The sequence below is a fragment of the Artibeus jamaicensis genome, unplaced genomic scaffold, assembly GCF_021234435.1.
Source record: "Artibeus jamaicensis isolate MK-2021 breed Jamaican fruit bat unplaced genomic scaffold, CSHL_Jam_final contig_685, whole genome shotgun sequence".
Classification (NCBI taxonomy): domain Eukaryota; kingdom Metazoa; phylum Chordata; class Mammalia; order Chiroptera; family Phyllostomidae; genus Artibeus; species Artibeus jamaicensis.
In genome coordinates this window covers 17,732,095-17,757,633 of record NW_026521924.1, presented here as the reverse complement: position 1 = coordinate 17,757,633, position 25,539 = coordinate 17,732,095, and the positions used below count along the sequence as shown (strand labels likewise).

At 38.8% G+C, this 25,539-nt stretch overlaps 1 protein-coding gene across 2 annotated transcripts in view; it reads right to left on the bottom strand.

The window, feature by feature from the left end:
• ACSS2 (acyl-CoA synthetase short chain family member 2) overlaps window positions 1–25,539 on the bottom strand; it is a 58,230-nt gene that overhangs the window by 18,221 nt on the left and 14,470 nt on the right. The gene's annotated exons all lie outside the window — the stretch shown is intronic.

The window sequence follows — 25,539 nt, the reverse complement described above, 5'->3', positions numbered from 1 at the left end:
ATTTCAGATTATGATAAATATGACTTGAGAAACACATTTTTAAAAGATACCTTAAGGAACTTTCATGGTTATATGTGAAGATTTAGCTATAAAAATATCCCCCCTCAGTGGTTTTAATTTTTCAATTTTATTTTTTGAATAATAAATGTAAATGGTACTTCATAAAAAGATATATGATGAGAAGCCCCCTTTTCATACCCCAGTCATCCTGCCTACTGGCAACCACTGTTACCCTATGTTGTATAACTGTCCAGAAATAGTCAATATGGAGATAAGGCCACTCCTTATAGGAAGGAAGGAATAGATAGGGAAATTGAATTAGTGTGATGTGACCAAGATGATTACTTTGGAAGAAGGCAACAATTTCAGCATCTTTCATGAGGTCCTTGGGATATCACTGAAGATGGAAATCTAAAAGTTGAATTAAAAAATTGAATTTTAATGGTGTTCAAAAGAAAAATAAGTCCCTTAGCCAAGCACAGGGCGGGTAGATGTGGGAAAGAGCTGCTATAACTAAAGGATGAACATATCAGACAAGCACAAATATATGCTATTTACAAGCATAAACATGCATGCATTTATGTGTATATATTCTCATTGTTTTCTATACAATGATGGCATACAGTACATACTATTCTGTATCTTATCTTTCATTGAGTACAATATACATCCAATAAACTGCACAAGTCTTAAGTATAGAGATCAATCACCTTGCTTTTTAAAAAACTTAACAATATACATTCTCCATCATTGATATCATTCTCCATCAAGATTTACTGTGCTGTTTCATTTTCTTTGTCATCCTTATAATGTTCTACCATTTGTATGTACCATAATTTATTTAACTAATAAATGTTCAATGAATATCTTTATCCATTTGTCATTATAGTTACTTTCAAATACATCTGTAGGATGATTTACTAGAAGTAAAATTACTTGATCAAAGGATATGTGCATTTTAAATATTGATAAACAATAGAGGGTGATAATAAGATAGGCAGGGAAAGCCTCTCACCAGGGAGGTGATATTCAAGCTAAGACCTGAGTAGTAAGTAAGCAACTATATGCATTCTTGGGGAGAGTATCCTGGCAGAGAGAACACTGAAATTTGGAAAGGTACTGAGGTGGTAGAGAGCTTGGACTATTCAAAGAACAGAAAGGAGGGCAGTTTAGCTGAAGCATAGTGAACAAGAAGGAGGGTAGAAGAAGAGGCAGAAAGCAGCCGGATCACATAGGGCCTTCCAGGTAACGGTAAGAAGTTTGAATTGTATTCTAAGTGGGTTTCTCCTGGCTTCTCCTGGCTTCCTTTACACACAAAGGCCCGCCTCCACACCTTTGATCATGCCACTGCCCCTGCTCAGAATGCACCAGCACCACGTAGCCCTCCCTAAACACTACACTACCCAGAGTACATATGAACGAAGTAACTGAAACCCAGAGAGGTGTAATAGCTTGGCCAAGGTCACACAATAATTAAGTGGCAGAGCCAAGAATAGATTCTCAGGTCTTCTGATTTCAAGTCCAGGCTCTTCCCCCTCATACTGTGAAGGACAGAGGCTAGCAGAGAAGCCAGGCCTTTGGATTATCAGCCTCTTCCCACCTCCTGGCTTGATGAGTCAGTTACTATCCTCTCCTTGGCTTAGCTCCTCTAGGGTGGAGAGGAGCCAAGCAGAGAGAGCTTTCTAAAGTGGGAAGGAACAGGGAGAGAGGAAGCTGGCAAATGGCCCTGAATGCCAGAGGCAAAAACACCATTTCCTTAACTGACCCACTGACGAGTGCCATAGGAACTTCAGAACATCTCCAGTTATGGCTAAATGCAGATGTATACCACATACCCATGCACACATTTCCACATGCATACCACACACCAGCTCACCTGTGTAAACTGACATGCATAATATCACATATAATACAAAAATACTCCAGGCATAAAAGCTGCCCACGGCTGATGTGGCTCAGTGGATTGAATGCAGGCCTGTGAATCAAGAGGTTGCTGGTTTGATTCCCTGTCAGGGCACATATTGAGGCCAGGTTCCCCCCACTGGGGGCATGCAAGAGGCAACCAACTGATGTTTCTCTCACACGTGGATGTTTCTCTCCCTCTCTTTTTACCTCCCTTCCCCTCTCTCTGAAAATAGATAAAATCTCTAAATAAATAAATAAATAAACAAACAAACAAACAAATAAATAAATAAATACCGTCCATGTATTGGGTTTGCCAAAAAGTCCAATTAGTTTTTTCTGTAAAATAAAAGATACATTTTTCATTTTCACAAACAATTTCATTGATTTGGATATTTTGAGTATATCAGCTAGCTCCTGTGTGGTATACATTGATTGTTCTCAATTAATGTCTCCATTTGCTCCTTATCAACTTCAACTGGTCTACATAGCCATGAAGCATTGTTCAACAAGAAATCTCCGGCAAAAAACTTCACAAACCAATTTTGACACATTCAATCAGTCACAGCACCTTCTCTGTCACTGCACAAGTCTTTTTTTTGTATTTCAGTTGTGTTTTTACATTTCTTGAATGATAAAGTATAATATGCCAAAAATGTTGCATATTTTCTTCTATCTTTTACTATTAAAGTGACTACACAAAAATTCACCAATTTGATTTTTTATGCACACTGATATGACAGCTGTCACAATACAATCTAACAAAATTGTTTCAAATGAAGTTAAAGACAAATAAGCACTACTAGAGCCATCTTATGAAAGAAAAACCAAAAGAACTTTTGGCCAACCGAATACACATATAGGCACTAATAAGCATAAATATGTGGACCCAGGACTCAAACACAGGCCCCTCTGTGAATACATACACCACATTTATGTACCCGCCTACATGCATATCTCACCCCTCCAGAAACTATCAAATCTTTGTTTCACTTTCTTATTTGAAATTACCTTATGTATTTTATTTACTTGTATGTTATCTGATCTTTCACTGGAATATAAGCTCTGTGTCTTTCACTGGAATATAAGCTCCATGATAACAGAGACCTTGTCTGTCTTGTTCATTGCTACATCGCTCGCACCTAAAATAGAGCCTGGAACGTAGAGTACACAGGAACAGATAAGCAACAACCTAGACAAGAACAGCTTATTTGAGCCCACTTCTAGTTACACACATACCACAGTGTACATTCCTCTCCCTGGCTCTGGGCTCAAGTTATACATTATTAATATAGGCACCAGTTCCTTCCAGTGTCTTCTTTCTCTGACACATATACTAGGCTGGGCCCCCTTGCTGTTTGGGGAGTACTGGCCTACTGCAACTTCACAAGCCCTCTAGGGTGTTAGAATTTTTCAAACAACATTCAATTTAGTCTCCTAACTCTAAGGAGATCCAAAGAGGCCATTTTTTGTGCTTGAGGTCACATGGTGGACTCAGGCAGAACAGGCACTAGGACTCAGGGTCTGGGCCTCTTTCCTCCACACTGGGAGTTGCAAACTCAAAAATCAACAACGTCCAGGCAGGTAAAGTAAATGAGTGAAGTGGATCATATAACTGAAAAATTTTGATAGCAGCAAAAAATAGTTCATTTTCCTCTTAACTTTTCTGTAAGAAAATAGCAGTGCATGTACAATGACAGTTAAATGTTTTGGGGGAAAGGAAGAGAGGCAGCGACTGGAAAACTGAAGAAGGAGGCATCTAGTTCTTAAACTTAGCTCCTGTCAACTTTTTCCCTCTTTTTCCCTCCCCCAACCTAGTTTTAAAGAGATGCCTGGACTCTATTTCTGAATTTTTAAGTGTTGACAACTAATTTTTTTAAGTCTTAAACACTGTGGTCAAACAAAACTATTAATAAGGGCCCTGACTGGTGTGGCTCAGTGGGATGGGCATTATACAACAAATTGAAAGGTTGCTGTTTCGATTCCCAGTTAGGGTACATGCCTGGGCTGCAGGCCAGGTTCCTGGTTGGGAGTGTGTGAGAGGCAACTGATCAATGTTTCTCTGGCACACTGATGTATCTCTCCCTCTCTCTCTCCCTCCCTTCTCCTCTCTCTAAAAATAAATAAAATCTTTTTTAAAAGCTATTGATAAGAGATTTGGCTGACAGGCTACCAATTGGGAGCCCTTGCTGTAGACCCAACTACAGTATTTTTCAGACTATAAGATGCACCCCCCCCCCAAATTTGGGAGGAATAATGGTTGTTAATGCTGCTGTTGAGTTCCATTTACATTTACATTGGTGAAATATTATGTTATTTATGTTATTAAATATTTTACCACATTTTTTGCTTCAAAATTTTATTTCCTATTTTCCTCCTCTAAAACCTGGGTGTGTCTTATGGTCCAAAATACACAGTAACTTCCCTTTTATCTGGAGACTATACAGTATGGGACAGCCCAAGGTATACAGTCTTCTCAACTTCTTCCTGCAGGGCCTTCTCTACTTATGTTACCCTTATAGTCTCCAAATTTACTGTAATCTCTTATTGACTCAAAGTACACTTAGACTTAAGATAGACTACATCCCTTCATAAATACTTCTACCATCCTAGTCCAAAATCACCATTAGATAAGTCCAATCATGTCACTCCTCTACTCAAATATCTTCCCATACCATTCTGAGTAGCACTCACAATTGCCTACTAGTTCCTGTATAACCTAGACCCCCATTACCTCTCTGTCCTCATATACTCCTATTCTCTCTTCTTCTCCCCTTCGATCTGTCACATGGCCTCCTGTTTGGCACACACACCAAGCACGCTTAACCTTAGAACTTTAGCCCTCTACTTGGAGCATTCTTCCCCCAGATAGCCGTGTGGCTCATTCCCTGTCTTTGAGTTATTGCTCAAGTCTTGGCTTCTCAGTGAGGCCATCCTTGAACTCCCCATATAAAAGTCACTCCTTGTCCCCACTTCCCTCAAGTCTCAAGTAATCCAAGTGAACATGTTTCATGAAGTCCCTACTCTCTCTTTTTCCTGACCCCCCCCCACAAAGCTGAAAGTTCTTGCTTCCTCCCAAAGCTCTTTATCTCACTTTCCTTGTGATCCACCAGTTCCACCTTGTGTTACATTTACCAGGACTTTATCTTTCCCACTATACCCTCTTCCAGGGCATGGATCATCATGTCTTCTTATCCTCTGTCCCCTCTGAGCACAGTTGGCACAATAAGTACTTAAGATTCATAGCGAAATCACTGAAAAAGTGATCATTGATTAATACAGGGAAGACTGGGCTCCCCTCTCTACATAATAGACTGTCATTGGATTGGAGATTTTAGTTCCCTAGACTAACAGAAAAGTAAGGCACGGATTGGAGGAAAGAGCCGAGGAAAAATATGCAGAGAAAAATTGGTTCTTGACAGATGCTTCAGACAGCAGGATCTAACCTGGTGAGATAGGCCTTCCAGAGGAGAAGCATCCAAATAGAAAGAGAAGTCAACTTGTTATGAGAGGAACACTGGACTGAGCTGTGTGGCATGAAGAAGAGAGGACATTGAGAGACATGATAAGTTTCAAATGTCTGTATGTCTGTTGCTTCATGCTAGTTCAAGCCACTGTCATCTATTGCCTGGATAACAATGGCCCACACTGGTCTCCCACTTTACTCTTACCCTCTTCTAATACACACACATCATCCAGAATTATCTACTAAAAGTTAAACCAAACTACATCATCTTCTGCTTAAAACCCTTTAGTAGCTACCATTGCATGTCAAAAAACCCCAAACTTTTACTAGGCCTTGCATCCTCTCTAACTCATCTCTGTCATTATTTCATTTTGCTTAATGAGCTCCAAACACATTAGCCTTCCGAATGATAAAACACGCCATGTGCTTTTTACCAGCTTTCCCCAACTCTTTGAGTGGTTTGCTCTATCTCATATTTCAGGTATCAGTTTAAATGTCACTCTCCTAGGGAGGTTTCCCCCAGCCACCCTAAGTAGCATAGCCCTTCATCACAACACTCTTATTCATCACAACATTCTGTTTATTTTTCTCAAGCCATAGTTTTTATTATTCATTTATTTACTTTTTTTGGCTGTCTCCCATACTAGATGGTAAGTTTTCTGAAGGCAGAGACCAAGTTGGTCTTCTTTACTGCTGAATAATACCTACAGCCTTGAGAGCTTGTATATAGTAGGTGCTCAATAAACATTTCCTAAACCAAAGAACCTGAAGGATTATTATGGGAGAGAAAAAAAACTTGTTATGTAACTATAAATGTAAGAGGTAGGTCAAATAAGAAAAACCTTTCTGTCAGAGCTGTCCCATGATGGAAGAGAGTCCTTCAGAAGCTCCCTAACTCTAGAGATATCACACAGAATTGGGGATCTGCAGGGACACTGAAGAGCAGACTTCACAACATGGTTTGGACCAAGCAAGACAAGTGCATGTCAGGTTGCGGTCAGACAGTGTTACTAACACAAGTTTCAAGGTCCAGGCCCACGTAGTTGCAGCACAGGATTGTGCAGGTTGGGCCTGGGAAACCCTGACAGCTACTAGATTATTTTCCAGGAAGTGGAGTCCTTGGAATTTCAGTTTTACATGGGTTACATAAGCAACGCATGTAATTCATGTTCACTGAAGTTCAAGATGATTTTTAGGCTTTTGCAATTTAGAGATTCTTTGATTCTGTAAAATCAGGAAATAATGTGAAATAATGTGTTCTATGATCCATAAAGCACTGCACAAATGTGAGGCACTCAAATATAAGTACACCCTCAAGTCACTTTCCCTTTCACCAAGGGTGCAAGGAGTGGGAACAACATAACTTGAACAATTAGCAGCCTAATGTTCCCTCTGGGTACTCCTGCCCTAGTCAAGAGAGGAGGGTGAGGGAGAAGAGGTGGGAGGAGGCACACCCCAAAGGCTGAATCACAAATCACTTAGAGTGGCAGAGGAAGACGGAGCTTTTGATGTCCACCATCCTTATTTATAGACGAGAAACCTATATGCACAGAAGAGAAGTGATGGACTGGAGATTACTTAGCACATTAGGGGCAGCATTATTCTAAAGCTACATGTAGCTACTGAACACTTGAAATGTAAAATGTAGCAGAGGAACTCCATTTTTAATTTTATTTCATTTTAATTATCTAAATTTTTTTACTTCTCATCCAAGGACATTTTGTCATTGCTTTATTTTTAATTAAGTAATTTATTTATCTTTTTACAAATTATTTTTATTTCCATTTATTTTATTTTAGAGAGAGAAGAGCAGGGGGAAGAGAGAGAGAGAAACATCAAAGTGAGAGAAGCATTAATTGGTTGCCTTCTTGTACTCACCCCAACTGGGGATTGAATCTGTAACCTAGGTGTGTGCCCTGACCAAGAACTGAACCTGCAACCTTTCAGTCTATGGGATGACACTCCAAACAAATGAGCCACACCAGCCAGGGATAATTATTTTAAATATTAAAAGTAACTAGTTCTAGAATCTATATGTCTTCAATTTGAGGCACTCTCCTCCTAAATGACATGGCCCCCAAAAGGGGGATGTTGTCTCCAAAGCCAGAATTAGCATAAGGAAGAAAATAAAAATGTAGGAGTCCTTAAAACTTTGAGGATGAGGTCCACCAAGGATGGATTTTAGTGTAGCTGTAGTCACTCAACAAAATTGGAAACATACATCCATACAAAAATTTGTACACGAATGTTCACAGCAGAATTATTCTAACTCATGATATACAAAAGTGAAAACACCCAACTGTCTATCAATTGAAGAATGGATAAAGAAAATGTAGTATATTCATACAACAGATTAATATTCAGCTTAAGAAGGAATGAAGTACTATACATGATACAACATGGATAAACCTTGAAAAGATTATGCTAAGTGGAAGAAGCCAGTCACAAAAGGCCACATATTATATGATCCACCTACATGGAATGTCCAAAATAGTCAAAGTTATAGAGACAGAAGGTAGATTAGTGGGTGCCTAGGGCTGAAGTGGAGAAAGTTGGAGAAAAAGGAAGAGTGTCTGCTGATGACTGAGGATTCTTTTTGGGGTGGTGAAACTAACTGTTCTAATATTGATTGGTTGTACAACTCTTAATATACCAAATATCATTGAATTGTGCACTTATTATTTTTTTAAAGATTTATTTATTTATTCATAGAGAGAGGGGAAAGGAGGGAGAAAGAGAGAGAGAGAGAAACATAAATGTGTGAGAGATACATCAATTGGCCTGCAACCCAAAAATGCCCCCCAACTGGGAATCGAACCAGCGACCCTTTAATTCATAGGCCAGCACTCAGTCCACTGAGCTACACCAGCCAGGGCTGAACTGTGCACTTTAAATGGGTAATTTTGTAATGGATGAATTATATCTCAAGGTTAAAGACATGATTTTTTCTTGGAATTGCAATAAACATACAGATTAATTTGGGAATAAAACAGACATCTTTACAAGTCTTCCTTTCCAGAAAGACTGTCTCTCAGCACTACCTATTCATTCATTTATTCAGTCATTCATACTGTTCATTCATTCATTCATACTGCCTCTCCCTGTTTGCCTAAATATTTGGCGCTTACCTATTTTATTTTTAGCATTACAGTCATATGTATGCATCTGTTTCCCTTATTGGATTGTGAGTTCCTTAGATGCAGACAGGATATCTTTTCTATGTGTTTCCTTTTCAGTACCTAGCACAAAGTTTGACACATACCCAGTACTTAATGAAATTAATGGATAAAAAAATGAATAAATGAACAAACTTCTCTGCTCATGTGATCAGCCAGATCCAGGCTAATCAGAATAAGGAAACAGAAGAAAAGGAGAGCCCTGACTGAAGTGGCTCAGTGGGTTTGGCATTGTCTCTCAAAATGAAAGGTTGCCAGTTTGATTCTCAGTCAGGCCACATGCCTGGGTTGCTGGTCAGGTACCCAGTTGGGGGCATACAGAAGGCAACTGATCAGTGTTTCTCTCACACATCGATGTTTCTCTCCTCTTTCTCCCTTCCTTCCCCTCTCTCTAAAATTAAATAAATAAATAAAATCTTAAAAAAGCATAACAAGGAAAGGAGGAATTATTGAACACACAAACAAAGAAAATGGATGCAAGACCAGCAGGAGAAAATGGTAGACACAGAGAAGAAAAGAATGTAAAACTCGTGGAATGGGATTTGAAGATATATGAAAAAGTGTTTCTTGAGCCCCAAGAATGGGCTTAGTTCTGCACTTTATACCATGGGACAGACTAGAAGAAGTGCTAGGATATTCAGTTCAGGCTGTGGGACTCCTGCTTTGCAATGTGGGCTATTATTGTACCCTGCCCTCCTGCCCTCCTGCCAGCCCTCCTGAAAATAGCCCTCCTGCCAGCTATTTTCAGGCCTTGATCCAAGGACTTTGTGCCTGTTACCCTTGGCCAAGGTGGCTTTAGTGCCAGTTGGATTCTACACCTATTCTCTCGAGAAGGCAGACCTGGGCCAATACAGAAGGTAACCCCTTTCCTACTGCATTCATGCCTGTTACAGAAAGGAAATCAAAACATTCGTTCCTACTAACATGTGCCCCTTGTCAGCCATACCCAAAACAAGTGAATGAAGGCAGCCCTCTCAGATCCTCTACTATCATAGCATTTGGAATGCTTCCTAAAACAGGGATACGCCTGGAGCAGAAAAAGAAAGTAGGAACAACAACCAGGGCCACCATTTTCCATGAACATCAGGTCTCTCAGGTATAACAGACACACTCAGAAATACTCATTACAATGTCCCTTTGTTATTTGGGTAGATGGCATAGTTTAAATCATTATGTTTTCAAGCTAGGGTATTCTATTCCTGTGGGTACATGAACAGAAAACGTTTTAAGAGAATAAATGTCCAGATTCTGAATTTCCTTATGTAATCTTTCCTAATGTTGATATGTCTGAATTGGGTCTCCTTTCCCACTTCTCTTTTACAAATTCTCCTCTCCTGCTTTCTTTTTAAAAATGCCTTCTCTCTCTTATGCAGAGTGCCAAACAAAGGGACAATTTGAGAATGTATAACTTCACAAGGAGCTCCCCAAGAAAGTAAATCATAGAGCTTCTATAAGAAATCAGTATTAAAAGGCGTAACATCGCCCTGGCTGGTGTAGCTCAGTGGATTGAGCATGGGCCTGCGAACCAGAGGATCGCGGTTCAATTCCAAGTCAGGGCACATGCCTGGGTTGCAGGCCAGTTCCCAGAAGGGGACGCATGAAGGGCAACCATACATTGATGTTTCTCTCCCTCTCTCCTTCCCCTCTAAAAGATAAATAAATAAAATCTTTTAAAAAAAAAGGCATAACATCTCCATTCAGGTGATAAACTCATGACAACACTATTTGCCTTATTAGCATTATAATTCAGAAGTTAAATATAATAGTATTCACAGGGTCATACATTAACATACTTATTTTAACTGAAAAAGAAGCCCTGGCTGGTGTGACTCAGTGGACTGAATGCTGGCCTGTGAACCTAAAAGTTGCCAGTTTGATTCCCAGTCAGGGCATATGCCTGGCTTGGGGGCCAGGTCCCCAGTTGGGGGTGTGTAAGAGGCAACTGACTGATATATCTCTTGTACATTGACGTTTCTCTCCCTCTCTTTTTCCCTCCCTTCCCCTCTCCCTGAGAATAAATAAATAAAACCTAAAAAAAGAAAAAGAAGTCAGGAATTTTCTAACAGAAGTAAATCTGATTGGTTGATTATATTGACAGTAAGAACTGGCTATGCAAATTACCATATTTTCAGACTGTAAGACACACTTAGGTTTTAGAGGAGGAAAATAGGAAAAAAATTTTTGAAGCAAAAAAATGTGGTAAAATATTTAATGACATAAATAACATAATATTTCACCAGTGTAAATGTAAACAGAACTGAACAACAGCATTAACAACCATTATTCCTCCCAAATTTGGTGAGGAATAAAAATTTTCTTTTTTCTCCCTATAGGAAAAAGAAAAAAAAAGAAAGAAAAGGTACCTCTTATAGGCCAAAAAATGCAGTAGGTTATATGGTGGACATTTTCTATAAATTATATGAGCTAGATTTGCAGTTCTAAGGTTTTTCTTCTTTTATTGATTCTAGAGAGAGGGGAAGGGAGGTAGAAAGACAGGGAGAGAATCACTGATGTGAGAGAGAAACACAGATTGGTAGCCTCTTGCATGGGCCCCAACCAGGGACCAAACCTGCAACCCAGGCATGTGCACTGACTAGTGATCCAACTGGTGACCTTTTGGTTTGCAGGTGTTGCCCAACCAACTGAGCCACACCAGCCAAGGTCAATTCCAAGGTTTTGAAAAATATATGCAAAATATGTACATATATACACTATAAAACCCATTGCACATTGCAATGATTTAATCTTATAATAAAATGTTTAAATATAAACTTTCAAATGTGTGAAGAATTACATAATTTTTCAAAATTCTTTTAGGTATACAATTTTTTAAAGTTTAAGACCACTGGTCTAAATAATTTTCAAAGCTACCCTATCACCACATCACTGCCCACCATATCAGAAGCATGTGAGGAGGTTACAAAAATACAAGAACACAGTTTTATCCTTTGGAGGTTCTGATTCAATAAGTTGGGTGAGGTCCAAGAATCTGGATTATTAAGAAGACCCTCAGGTAATTATTTAGAGTCACTAGACCTAGACTTATTTTTGATCCCTAATTCAATGTGTGAATTTGCACAAATTTCCACTTTTCTCTGAGCCTCAGTTTCCTTCTTTGTAAAATATAAGATGAAAAGAGGGAGTCAAGAGGAGGAGGAAGGTTGGTAGTGTTAGACCAGATAATCTCTAATGTATCTCAGACTCCTGGATTCTCATTTCTGCCTTTCATTAGCAGGAAAATGGGCCCTTAAAGTCAGTTTCAGAGAAAAGAAGTTTTACTTATATGGGTTAAAAAAGGACAAAGAATAAACTTAGCTGAAGTAGAGACCAAATAAAAGTAATGAAACCCAATGTGCCTGTCTCATGTGGGTTTGTTTAGGTCAAATAAAAATCCTGCTAATTCCTCACATGAGAACAGTATAAAACTGCTTTAGATGATATTCCCTCATATGATCCTCACAGCTACTTAACAGCAGGTAATGCAGGTATAATTATTCCCAATTTAAAGATGCAAGAAATCAGAGGGAGTAGTTTGCCAAGGCCACACAGCATGGTTATGGACAAGTTTGTAACTAGGTCCCAAGTTTCTGACTTTCAGGTTAGTGTTTGTTCCACTATGCCCGTTTAGAGTGTACTTAAATGAACAGGGAGAAGGCTGTCTGCTAAGAATCTCCAGGAGCACTGTGAAGAGCAGACGAGACTGCCATCCACTTTGAGCTTTAGCTTGTGGTCATGATCATAACTACCACGATCTCTTTAATATCCTAAGAACTTCCTGAAAGACCCAAAAGCTAAGGTAAGAAATCCGAGAAATGTCTACTTTCACAGTTCTCAACAGTGCTAGGAGCACTTATTTATGCATTTGTTCCTCGAGACATGACCACACTCCTTGAAATAAGGAAAAACATGTTATCCCCAACATTTCCTTCCTAAATAAAATTTCGGCTGATAGGCAAAACTCTTGCCCCCACCAGACTGTGAGCTCCATGAGGGCAAAGACCAGATTTCCCTTGTATATTGCTATATCTTAAGCACCTAGTACAGTGCCTGGCACATATCTATAAAATTATTATTTTTCAAACTTGCTGCTGAAAGCTAGTAGATTGTCCACAGAGCATGGCTATCTGTAGGTTGGATCTTTACCTAACATCATATACAAATATTAACTCAAAGTGGACAAGGACCTAAATGTAAAACCTAAAATAATAAAACTCTTAAAGGAAAACACAGGGCAAAAGTTTCACAATATTGGATTTTGCAATGCTTTCTTGGATATGATGTCAAAGACACAGATGATAAAAGTAAAAAATAGACAAATTGGACTTAATGAAAATTCAAAAATTTTGTGCATCAAATGACACATTCCACACAAAAAATGCAACCCACAGAATGGGAGAAGATATTTAAAAATTATATATCTCATAGGGACTAATATATAGAATATATGGAGAATTTCTAAAATTCAACTACAACAAAACCCAAAACAACCCAATTCAAAATGGGCAAAGGACTTGAATAGACATTTCCCCAAGGAAGATACAGAAATGGCCAATAAGCAGAAGATGTTCAACATTAGTACTCATTGGGGAATTTCAAAGCAAGTGATACCACTTCACACACATTAGGATGATTACTATAAAAACAAAACAAAACAAAACAGCAAGTGTTGATGAGAATGTAAAGAAATTGGAATTCTTGTGCACTGTTGGTTGGAATGTAAAAGCAGTGCGGCTGCTGTGGAAAACAATATGGAGGTTCCTGAAAAAATTAAAAATAGAATTACCACATGATCCAGTAATCTCACTTCTGGGTACATACCCCAGAAAACTGAAAGTAGGGTCTCAAAGAGATATTTGTACGCTCACATTCATAGCAACATTATTCACAACAGCTAAAATATATAAGCAACCCTAGTGTTTATCAACTAATGAGTGGATAGGAGAAATATGGTATAGACGTACAATGGAATATTATTCAGCCTTAAAACAGAAAGAAATTCTGACGCATTCTACAATATAAGTGAGTCTTGAGGATACAGGCTAAGCAAAATAAGCCAGTCACAAAAAAGACAAATACTGTACAGTTCCAATTATTTAAGATACTTGGAGCAACCAAAGTCACAGAGACAAGAAGAGCAGTAGTTGCCTGGAGCTGGGGTGGGAGAGGAGAGTAAGGAGTTATTGTATAATGGGTATTGTGCTTCAGATTTACACGATGAAAAGAAATCTGGAGATAGGTGGTGCTGATGGCTGCACAACAATGTGAATGTACTTAATACCACTGAACTGGACACTTAAAAATAGGATGGTAGATTTTATGTTATTTGTATTTTAACGCAGTAAAAAAGAACAAAAATCTAACAACAAAAACCTGTTGCTAGAAGCTAGTGGATTGTCTGTGAAGCATGCCTAGCCAAACAAAACTAGGTTCTGTCAGTTTGGAATATCACATTTGGGTTATATGACTTAAAATAGGTAAGACAGTAATCCTTAACAGAAGCTGAAACTAAGTTCAACAAGAGGTCTGTGTTACTGCTCATTTGGATAAATTTGCATGTATTGAAACATAGTCAAAAAGAAACAAACATTGGTTTCAAAAACAAGCCTCAGTCAAAAATCATACTCAGAAATGATATGGTGTTAATATGTTATAGAAAAGTTTCCTGGGAAAACAATTTTGTGTTATGTGCTCTAGGGTGAATACCTTCAGGCTATTGTATGTATGTATGTATGTGTGTATGTGTATGTGTATGTGTATGTATGTATGTATGTATGTATGTATTTTTAATCCTTACCCGAAGACGTGTTTATTGATTTTAGAAGAGAAGAAGGGGAGAAAGAGAAAAACATCTATGTGAGAAAGAAACATTGAACAGTTGTCTGTTGCACACACCCCAGCTTATTATTTTAAAAGTAAAATAAATAACATCTTAAACTGGCCCAGATAAGGAACAAACCAATTCAGAGAGAGGGAACAACATTAGTTTAGACTCAGAAGTGGAAAAGCATAAACCAGTCTACAAGCCAATGCCAATCTTAAATAATATTTTCATCTAGCTGTGAGGGTATTTTTGTAAAGCTAATTTATTTGACATAAAGGACTACACTTTGTGTTGTTACATGCTGGCTATTTTTTTTGTGTGCAGAATTTCCTATTTTTTTAAAGATTTTATTTATTTATGTTTAGAGAAAGGGGAAGGGAGGGAGAAAGACAGGGAGAGAAACATCAATGTGCAAAAGATACATCATTGATCAGCTGCCTCTTGCACGCCCCCAACAGGGTCCTGGCCTGCAACCCACACATGTGCCCTGATGGGGAACTGAACCAGTAACCTTTTGGTTCATAGGCTGGCACTCAATCCACTGAGCCACACCAGCCAGGGCCTGGTTATTCTTACATAGTTAAATTATTTTTATTTTTAATTGAGTACTAGTGATATAAATTGATACAGTTACAAAGTATTCTTTCTTCATAAAAATTTAAATTGGTCACTCTTTGGGGGTCCCAGGTGTAATATTCAGGAAAAATTTTAAAAATCTCATGAACATGGACAACACTGTGGTGATTGCTGGGGGGAGGGGAGTATTAGGGGACTAAATGGTAATGGGGAAAAATACAATAAAGATTAAGTTTTTTTAAATCGCAATTATTGATATAAAACAAAACAGTAACCACTTTAGTTTAGAACTTATGCTGTATTTTGTTGGCTATAAGATTGAAAAGATAGAATGTTAAGGCCATAAAAGTCAAGTTAAGACTAAGAGACTGAGAAAGACAAATACATGATTTCATTCATATGTGGAACCTAATGAACAAACCAAACTAACAAGCAAAACAGAGACAGACTCATAGATGAAAGCAGGATGACCGCTGTAGGGGGCAGGTTAAAGGGTGGAGGGATTGAGCAAAAAGGAAAAAGGACTCATGGACATGGACAACAGTGCAGTGATTGTGTGTAAGGGGGGAGGTGTAAGAGGGATAAACAGTCATGGAAAGACTACAATAAAAAAGACTAAGGGAGGGCAAGAATAGTATGGGAAATATAGATTCTAAAGAACTTGTGACACATGGACATGAACTAAAGGGAGGATTGAGGGGAGGGGGTGTGCAGGGTGGAGGGGAATGAAGAAGGGGAAATGGGGCAACTGTAATGGCATAATCAATAAAACATAATAAAAAAGACTAAGGGAATATTCTAGATTGAAGACTAAAAAGGTATGATAATTACATGTCATGTGTGATTTGACTGGATCCTTTTACTATAGGGGACATTATTGGGACAACTGGCAAAAACTTCAAGGGATTATGAGGGTTAGAAGGTTGGGGTGTATCAATATTAATTTCCTGGTTTTAATAGTTGTATTATGGCCACATAGGAGAAAGTCTGTTGGAAATACACACTAAAGTATTCAGGAGTCTGCATCTTACTCTCAGGAAAAAGTTATTTCTAGTGCACTTGCAACTTGTCTTCTTCTTCTTTTGTGTGTGTGTGTGTGCTGATCCAGAGAAACATCAATGTGTGGTTGCCTCTTGCATACCCCTAACTGGGGACCTGGCCCACAATCCAGGTATGTGCCCTGACTGGGAATCGAACCAGCAACCTTTTGGTTTGCAGCTTGACACTCAGTCCACTGAGCCACATGAGCCAGGGCCCTTCCTGGCATTCTTCGTCTTTATGAGGCCTCCTTGTAAGAAAAGTGGAGGTGGGGAACATCATAGATGTGCTTCTGGGAATCCAGGACAGTGAAGAACTGGATATTCACTACCTGTTCACAGGCACTGATATTGAACTTGCAGATCAGCACTCAGGCATGATGAATAAACTTGGCCAAGTCAAGTTTGAAGACCTCTCCCCTCAAAATCCTTATCTATAGGACCAAGACATAATCCAGCTCATCTTGCCCTTGTCCAGTACCCAGATGCAGATAAGTCACTGCAGCAGTGTGTTGCCTCCAAATGAAGACATGCACCGGCAGCTCCCAGGCAGCCTTCTGATGTTGGCCAGAGGAATGCTGATGCTCCACACCTCATGTTTGTTTCCCATTTGACAATTAGCTTCAGCTCTTGGTCCAGGCGGGATTTGCAGGGTCTCTGTGAGGGGCGGGGGTCACTTAGGTTTTGCCACAAACCCAGCTCTAGGCCACTTGTGTGTTGACACTACTATCCCATCTGCACCTAATCACAGGCTCCGGTAACTGAGAAAGAGCTGTACTTGTAACTTTTCCATAAATTTAAGAAATGTTTCAAAACTTTAAAGACTGATCATATACTAGGGAGGGTTCATATGAAATGTCCTAAATAATTAGTTTAAGTTTTCTTCTGTAGGTTAAAAATCCAGACAGGCCCCTAGATTCAAGGCCCTTCCTCCACCTCAAAACTTTTTACCTACTAAAATCCCAAGCTACAGAGGAACTGAAATGGATGATCTTTGCCAGAGCAGCCACCCAACAATCAGTGCCAACTGCTTGCTAAATCAGAAAAGAAAGTGAATGAAAGGCTAGTCCTTACTGCCATAAACTCAAAATCTTTCATTAGTGGTATCTAAGCCACCTACCACCTAAAGGCAATCTTGGGAAATAGTGATCAGGAACAAGAAAATGCAGGAGTAGGACATCACCAAAGGAATGTAAAAAGAAATAACATCAGTGTGGTGAATCATAAACTACTTCTTAGAAACAATGGATTTTGAGCCAAGTGTGAGAAAAGAGGCCAAGTGTTCATCAGAGGAAAGAAGGGCATTTTAGAAAGAACAGAAATGTCATATGTGGCTGCCAGTCTTGAATCCCTCTGCCTAACAATGCCCTTGGACATATGTGATATATGTATTAGAACCACCTCAGTAGTAACTTTTCAGTGTGTTTTCTCATCTTTCATCTCAGTTAGTCCTCGAAGCAATCTTTTGAGATTGACAGGATAAGATTTGCTATACCCATTTGAAAGGTTGGGAAACTGAGGCTCAGAAGGATATTATCAGATGCTGAAGGTCACAAAGCAGTGGTTAGGAACTCTGCCTGCACAGCCTCAGGCTAAGCTTCTATGTATATACATGATCAAGAGAATTATTTTTTAAAAAGCTAAGCCTGATATGTCAAACCTCTACTTGAAATTCTTTATTGGCTCCCTAGCATTTGTTACAGCTGCAATTTTACATCTCTGTGTATGAAACACAAATTCCTGGTCCTTCCCTAAAGTTTTTTCCCCCAGGTTTTCCTCCAACTGAACTAATGAAAATTCCATTTTTCCAGATGCACAAACAAAAATATCTCTTGAGATATTCTTGACTCCATTCTCTTATACCCCATATCAAGTTCATTAGCAAATCCTATTGGCTCTGCTTTCAAAATATTCCAAAAGCTGATAACTTTTCATGACCTCTACATTATCTTCATTTTCATAGCTTGCCTGAATTACTGTGAGTGCCTCCTTACTAGTTCTCTTGCTATTGTCCTGTGCTCCCACCCACTATTTTCAAGGTAGTATTCAGACTATATATAGTAGATATTCAGGTTAAAAAAGAGTTTAACAAATGCATGAATCAGCATATCTCAGCTAAGGAAAGAATAATATTTCTTTGAGGTTTGCTCTAAGTTAACTGCTAGCTAAACAAGTGAAAAATTGTCAAAGAAGCTAAGGCTGTATAACTAGAAAATGCAGTATCTACAACAAGAAATGTAGGTGTTCTTCTGTCCAGAACAAGTTACATCAGCTATTTGACTCTAGGCAAGTCACTTCCACTCTCTAAGCATCAAGTTCCTCATCTATCAAGTGTTGTTGTGAACCAAGTTAAAAAAAAAACAAGATAACTAATATACAAGTACAACACAGAAAGACATACCATAGTTTATTATTAGAATAAATATAAAATCTTAGGTATTATGGAAGAATGTAAATTGAGTGGTAGAATGTGGCTGTCAATCAGGCTAATGTAATATAAATATGTAAAGTCAGAGCAAAAAATGTTAATAGTTCCCTGTGCAAGGGAGACCGCATCTAGAATACTTAATAATGAGAGATATTGGCCAACTATAGTATGTCTAGAGGAGACTGACATGGATGATTGAGTTGTTCTGGAAACTACATCATACAAGGAACCTGGAATGTTGATTCAGTATTACCTCATTCATAAAAGAAGATCACTGGACTAGATCAGGAGTTTTCAAATTAAGTTTTGCAAATCCCTAGAGGTTCCACACACATACATCAAGGCAACCACAGGGAAGAAGCCAACAGAATGTGGCTCTGGTTCTCCCATCCGTGCTTCAAGCAGATCAGCTCTGCTCTTACCTGGTTTATGGGTAGGGCTTTGGCATAATGATAAAAAGACTAACACACTGTTTGCCAAGCACTAAGCCCTTTACACAGATTATTCCAATTATTCTTCACAACAATCTACATCATAAGAACTGTTATTACTTTCATTTTACAGATAGAAAAAGTAAGGTTTAAAGAGGTGAGTTAACTTGCCCAACTAATAAGGGTAAGGATTAAAACCCAAGCAAAGTCCAAGCCTACTCTCTTAATCACTATACATATAATATTGTATTTGAATAAAAGGATTATAATGCTTTTTTTTAAAGTTACTGGATGACCTTCAAGGCATCTTATGTACTTAAATTTCTATAATTCTACTGTCAGCCTGGCAAAGGGATATAATAACAGCCCTAAAATACCTGAAGGAATGTCTATGGAAAAAAATAGAATTACTCTGTGTGGCTCCAGAATATAGAACTAAGACCAAGCAAAGAGAACAGAGTGAGGAGAAAGTTATGGGGAGGGAATATATCTCTAAGAGCTTTGTAACAGAGCTACCCAACAATGGGACAGGTAGTAAGTAAACTCGGTGGTCTTGATAGTTGTCCAGAACCATAATGATTAATTATAGGAATTGTTGGGGAATAGAGATCATTGGGGCTACAATTTCTGCTTTGTACAGGAAGTGGATTAAATGATCTCAAAAGACAGGAATTGAGAATCTCAAATTCTCAGTGGTTCAAGGTATCAAACACTGGGGATCATTACCAGTGCCCAATCTCTCCCATACCAAATCCAGGAAAATGGGGAAGGCCCATCCCCAGCTCTGTGCCTTCTGTATTTACTGTTGTAAATGTGAGTCTGCCCTAAGGCAAGAACCCTTGCTCCCACCTGACCACCTGCTCTCTTCAAAGGACCTTCCGGAAGCCAGTACTGACTTCCTTCCCTTCCTCCAACACCTCCCAGCTGCCTTGTCACTGCAAGTTCCCTACATTTGTGATAGAAATTCTGAAAGTCAGTGTGAGAAATAACTTGAGCAAGTATCCTGTTCATCAGCCCATGCCCACACACAGTTTACAGGTGGGAAAAAGAAGGTTCAGCAAAGGGCATTATCTGAAGCCATTCTCCTCATTAAATATTTACTGAACACACTGGTATAAAAAGTCAGCCTAGACACAAACGCAGGTATCTGACATGGAGCTCAGGACACTGAATCAAGTCCCAAGTCAGTCTCCATTTATTATACATTTATTATTGCAAATGTTAGTATATATAATAATATTAACATATAACATTATTATCATTATTACTACACATTTATTATTTATATCCCACCTACTTCTAAAAAATGAGTATTAACTTGGATAGCACAGCCTACTTATCTCATTTTCAATACTATAGGGAAAGGTTTTTTAAGGCATCAAGGGTCATGAAACTCAAGGAGAAGTGAGAGAAGCAGCTTAGAGATTCAACTTAAACATGAAATCCTTCAGCCCTCCTCCACAATCTGCCTATCTGATTCAAGTGAAGAAAGACTGTTCCCAGGAAGAGTTATTTCCCTACATATCTCCCATTGGCTTCAAGTGCTTATGCTACCAGCAACAGTATTTCCCTGGAAAAGGGGACCAGACTTCCCTACTTGGCTCCTTCACTGCAAAGCTTCTAAAAACCTCCCTTTCTTTCACCATCTCAAAGAAGCCAAACCTACCTATTGAGTCACCACAGTCACTACTGGTTGCAACAGAACTTTAAAACCACTTCCTCTTCAGAAACAATCACAGAATCCTGAAGTAGTATTAGAGCCAGAAGAAACTTCAGAGAATCTATAGTTTATCTCCTACCACTCTCACAAAAGGAAGGCTCAGAGGGGGGAAGAGAATGGTTTGATTTGAGTGTATTTCCTTATCAAGTATATTTTAATCAGTACATACACCATTGTAAAATCAGCAAAGATATAGACAAAAATGTCCCTCCAGTCCCATATCACTGAAATAAACTTCAGGATGAACCTAGATAATTAAGAGAGTCCTGGTATATGAAAGCTAGGACAATATACTCAAGGACTCTGGATTTCCATGTTACCCTGACAATCTAATCCTTGTCAGAACATGGGTTTGCCTCACCTTTCCAACTAACCCCACCTTCTTAAATTCATGCACTCACACATACCCACAGGGATCTGGAGAGCTCTAAATATCACACTCTGTAATTCATAGTCAGGAGCATATAGAGATCCTGAGAGCAGAGCTTCTATCATAAAGTCACTCTTAAAGTCACCTGCTTTGCAGAAGTTCCAGTTTCTAAGGGAGGATTGCTTAATATTCAAAGCTGTGGACAGACAGCAATAATTTCAGTTGAGAATGATGACAGCCACAGGCAACCAAAAGCAAACAGAAGAAGGAATGAACTATATACTAAATTTCTTGGGCTGTGGAGATTGGGATCATCTCCTGGAAAAACTTAGATATTGAGCAGCTATTAATAGCCATTAACTGCTCTTTCCACCCTTTCCCCATAAACACTTTAATCAATCCCTTAGACCCCCACTTGTGTGTCTTCAACTAGCCAGTCCCCACTCCCTAAGCTACCCCAATATCCTTCACTAATTATCTCTCTCTGGATGACTATTCCAATAATTTTTTCACTGACCACCTTCCCACACATGTACACACAAATCCCCACTAACACTTCTACCTGCCATACTAGGGGGAAGAAAGTGCAAGAGAGAGGCTAAAACCAAAGTCTTATTTGGAGGGCAAATTTAGCTCTTGGATCAGATGAATGTGTGCCTTTGAAAGAGGCAAAGTATTACACAGACTAAAGGGACCCTTGACTCTCCTCTCTCATTTTCTCCCTGTGACCCCACAATCTACATATCCAGTTTGTTGGTTTTGTTCTTATAAATTACTCTAAAATTTCATCTTTCCATTCCATTCCCACCAGCAGTATCCCGGTTCGGGCAAGTCTACCCTGAATAACAAACTCCCAGCTTTCTGACTTCACACTCCCACTTCTGTATGTATCCAGACTGATCTTCTTAAGCCCAGCTGTAACCACATCATTCCCTGAATAAAATCTTTTCTGAGGTCTCCAAAAAACAGTCAAGATCTCCCATTCCTGGACTTCATCTACTGTTGGAAATAATCTTGATTCCTCTTTCTATCACTCTTCGCCACATACAAGCCAAGTAAGAAACTTCCATGGGCTCTTCATCCAAAATAGATACAGATTTAGATTAATAACCTTCAAGCTACTACTATGACGGTCTAAATTACCATCACTACCCACCTGGATTTCTTTTTTTTCTAAGTATATTTTATTGATTATGCTATTACAGTTGTCCCAATTTTTCCTCCCCTTTATCCCCCTCAACCTTGTACCCCCCACCCTCCAGCATTCTCCCCACCCTTAATTCATGTCCGTGGGTTGTACACATAAGTTCTTTGGCTTCTCCATTTCCTGTACTATTCTTAACCTTCCCCTGTCTATTTTGTGCCTGCCAATTATGCTCCTTATTCCTTGTACCTTTTCCCCCATTCTCCCCTCTCCATCCCCGCTGATAACCCTCCATGTCATTTCCATTTCTGTGATTCTGTTCCTGTTCTACTTGTTTGCTTAGTTTTTGTTTTGTTTTTAGGTTCAGTTGTTGACAGTTGTGAGTTTGTTGTCATTTGACTGTTTATATTTTTGGTCTTCTTTTTCTTAGATAAGTCCCTTTAACATTTCACGTAATAAGGGCTTGGTGATGGTGAACTCCTTTAACTTGACCTTATCTGGGAAGCACTTTATCTGCCCTTCCATTCTAAATGACAGCTTTACTGGATACAGTAATCTTGGATGGAGGTCCTTGCCTTTCATCACTTTGAATACTTTCCAGCCCCTTCTTGCCTCTAAGGTTTTTTTTGAGAAATCAGCTGATTATCTTATGGGAACTGCTTTGTAGGTAACTCTCTCTTTCCTCTTGCTGCATTTAAGAGTCTCTCCTTATCTTTAATGTTGGGTAACTCAATTATAATGTGTCTTGGTGTGTTTCTTCTTGGATCCAACTTCTTTAGGACTCTGACCTTCCTGGATTTGCATGTCTAGTTCCTTTGACAGATTGGGTAAGTTCTCCTTCATTATTTGTTCAAATAAGTTTTGAATTTCTTGCTCTTCTTCTTCTCCTTCTGGTACTCCTATGATTTGGGTGTTGGAACATTTAAAGTTGTCCCAGAGGTTCCTCAGCCTCTCCTCATTTTTTAAATTCTTATTTCTTCATTCTGTTCCAATTGTATGTTCATTTCTTCCTTTTGTTCCAAATTGTTGATTTGAATCCCAGTTTCCTTTCCTTCACTGTTGGTTCCCTGTATATTTTCCTGCATAACCTTTATGCAGGAAACATTAAGTTCTCATTAAGTATCTGTTAAATGAATAAATTGTTCTCTGCATAAACCCTTTACTCTAGAGAGACTTATGCATATTTTCCTTTATTTCACTTTGCATAGCCTTCGTTTCTCTCTTCATTTTGCAATCAAACTCAATCATTTCTATGAGCATCCAGATCACCAATGTTTTGAACTCTGCATCTAATAAGTTATCTATCTCTTAGTTTTTTTGGAGTTTTTGATCTGTTCTTTCATTTGGGCCATATTTCTTTGTCTCAGTGTACTTGTTATGTTGTAAGGGGCAGAGCCTTAGGTATTAGGGCAGGGTAACCCAAGTCGCTGCCTTGTGGTACTGTATGTCTGGGAGGGATCAGAGAGAGAACAGTGCCTTGCTCAGCTCTCACCCCACTTTCTGTCACTTCCCTTGCTTTCCACAAGTGGATTGTGCCCTTTCCCATGCTGATTCCATTATCCTTCTTTTGGTTATGCACAGAAGTGAAGTGTTTCTTCCTACATCTCTATCTTGTTCAGAACCTGTCTTAATCCCTTTCTCCAAACCCTGGCACCAGCTTGGAGACAGTAACTTGGATATCTATAGTAGCCTCCTAATTGGTCTCCTGCTTCTACTCTTGCCCTTGTATTATCAATACAAAAAAATCTATTCTTGCTCTTCTAGCCTCAAGACAGTTTATTCTCAACAAAAAAGACAGATTCTAAATATAAGTCAAATCACTGTCTCACCTATGCTCAAGATTTTACAGTGGTCCCCATTTCACTATGAATAAAACACAAAAGTCTATATTGATTCCACACGATCTAGTGTCCTGCTGACCTCATCCCCTACTACTCTCTTTTTCTCTAGTTCACACTGCTCCAGCTACACAAACTTCCAAGCTACCCTTCAAACACACCAAGCAGCAGCATACTCCCACCTGTGGGCCTTTACACTTGCCCTTCCATGTATTTGGAATACTTCCCCTTCCCAATCTAACTATCTGCATGCCATATTCTATTTCCTTCAGATCTCTGCTCATATGTCACCTTTATCAGAGTTCTTCCCTTATCAGTCCCCACCGTTCACTGCCAATCTCTTTTCTCTGATGCCCCTCTGCATTTTTCTATAGCACTTATCACTACCTGTCATATATTTATTGGTTTGTTTTCATTGTCTGTACCCTGAAACCAGAGTACTACCTTCATGAAGGCTGGGATTTTGTCTGTTTGCTCAGAATAGTGCCTGGTACACAGAAAGTTCTCATTAAGTATCTGTTAAATGAATAAATTGTTCTCTGCATAAACCCTTTACTCTAGAGAGACTTATCACTGCCTTAAATTAATAATTGATGGTAGCTAATCTTACTGAGTACTTTCAAGGTACCAGGAGTTGGACACATGGTATTTTAGTTTTTAATCCTATTCAACTGACAACTCTATGAAATGAAAACTATTTTTTAAAAGATTTTATTTATTTATATTTATAGAGGAAGGGAAGGAGAGAAATATCAATGTATGGTTGCCTCTTGTGAGTCCCCTGCTGGGAACTGACCTGCAACCCAGGCATGTGCCCTGACTGGGAATCGAACCGCGATCCTTTGGTTCGCAGGCCCGCGCTCAATCCACTGAGCTACACCAGTCAGGGCTGAAATGAAAACTATTTTTATCCACATTTACAGTTGAGAAAACTGAGGCTTGACTAGGTTAAGTAACTTGGACACAATCATACAGTTAATGGCAGAAGAAGGACTAGGATTAAGTTAGTTTGACACCAAAATCTACCCTTCTAAGTTTTGTTATATTGCCTCCCTACATGCTTTCTCCCTTATGTGAACTATTTGTATATATGGATTTTTGCAATTTGGCCCATAATTGCTTTCAGGCTCTTTTATGTAGGCCTATTTTTCTCAAGTAGAAGTAAATTCCATGAGACCAGAGTCTGCAAAATTTAAACCTAATAACACACTTTATCTGCTATTTTAAAGAAAATTAATTTAAATTCACGTCTAATATGACTGTTTCTGTTTTCATTGTCAAAGCCAAGTGTTAGACAACTAGAATAAGGAAATATTATCATATGGTGAAATGAGTAGTTAACTAGAAGTAAGAATATCTGCATATTAGTCTGAGCTCTGTCTCTAAGCAGTATATGACCCTTAAACAAATCACTTATCTTTTCTGGCCTTAATATACCCATCTGTAAAGAGAGTTGGCCTAGATGGACTCTAAAAAGTTGCTTCAAGTTCTAAAAATACTATTATTCCGTGAATATTTACAATGTGTTGAGCCAAAAATAAAATGCCCAATTCTTCCTTAATATGGTTCTATTTTGGCTAATTGGAGTACTTTCCTGAGAATATAATTTCCTTTGTGGATTATTTCAGTA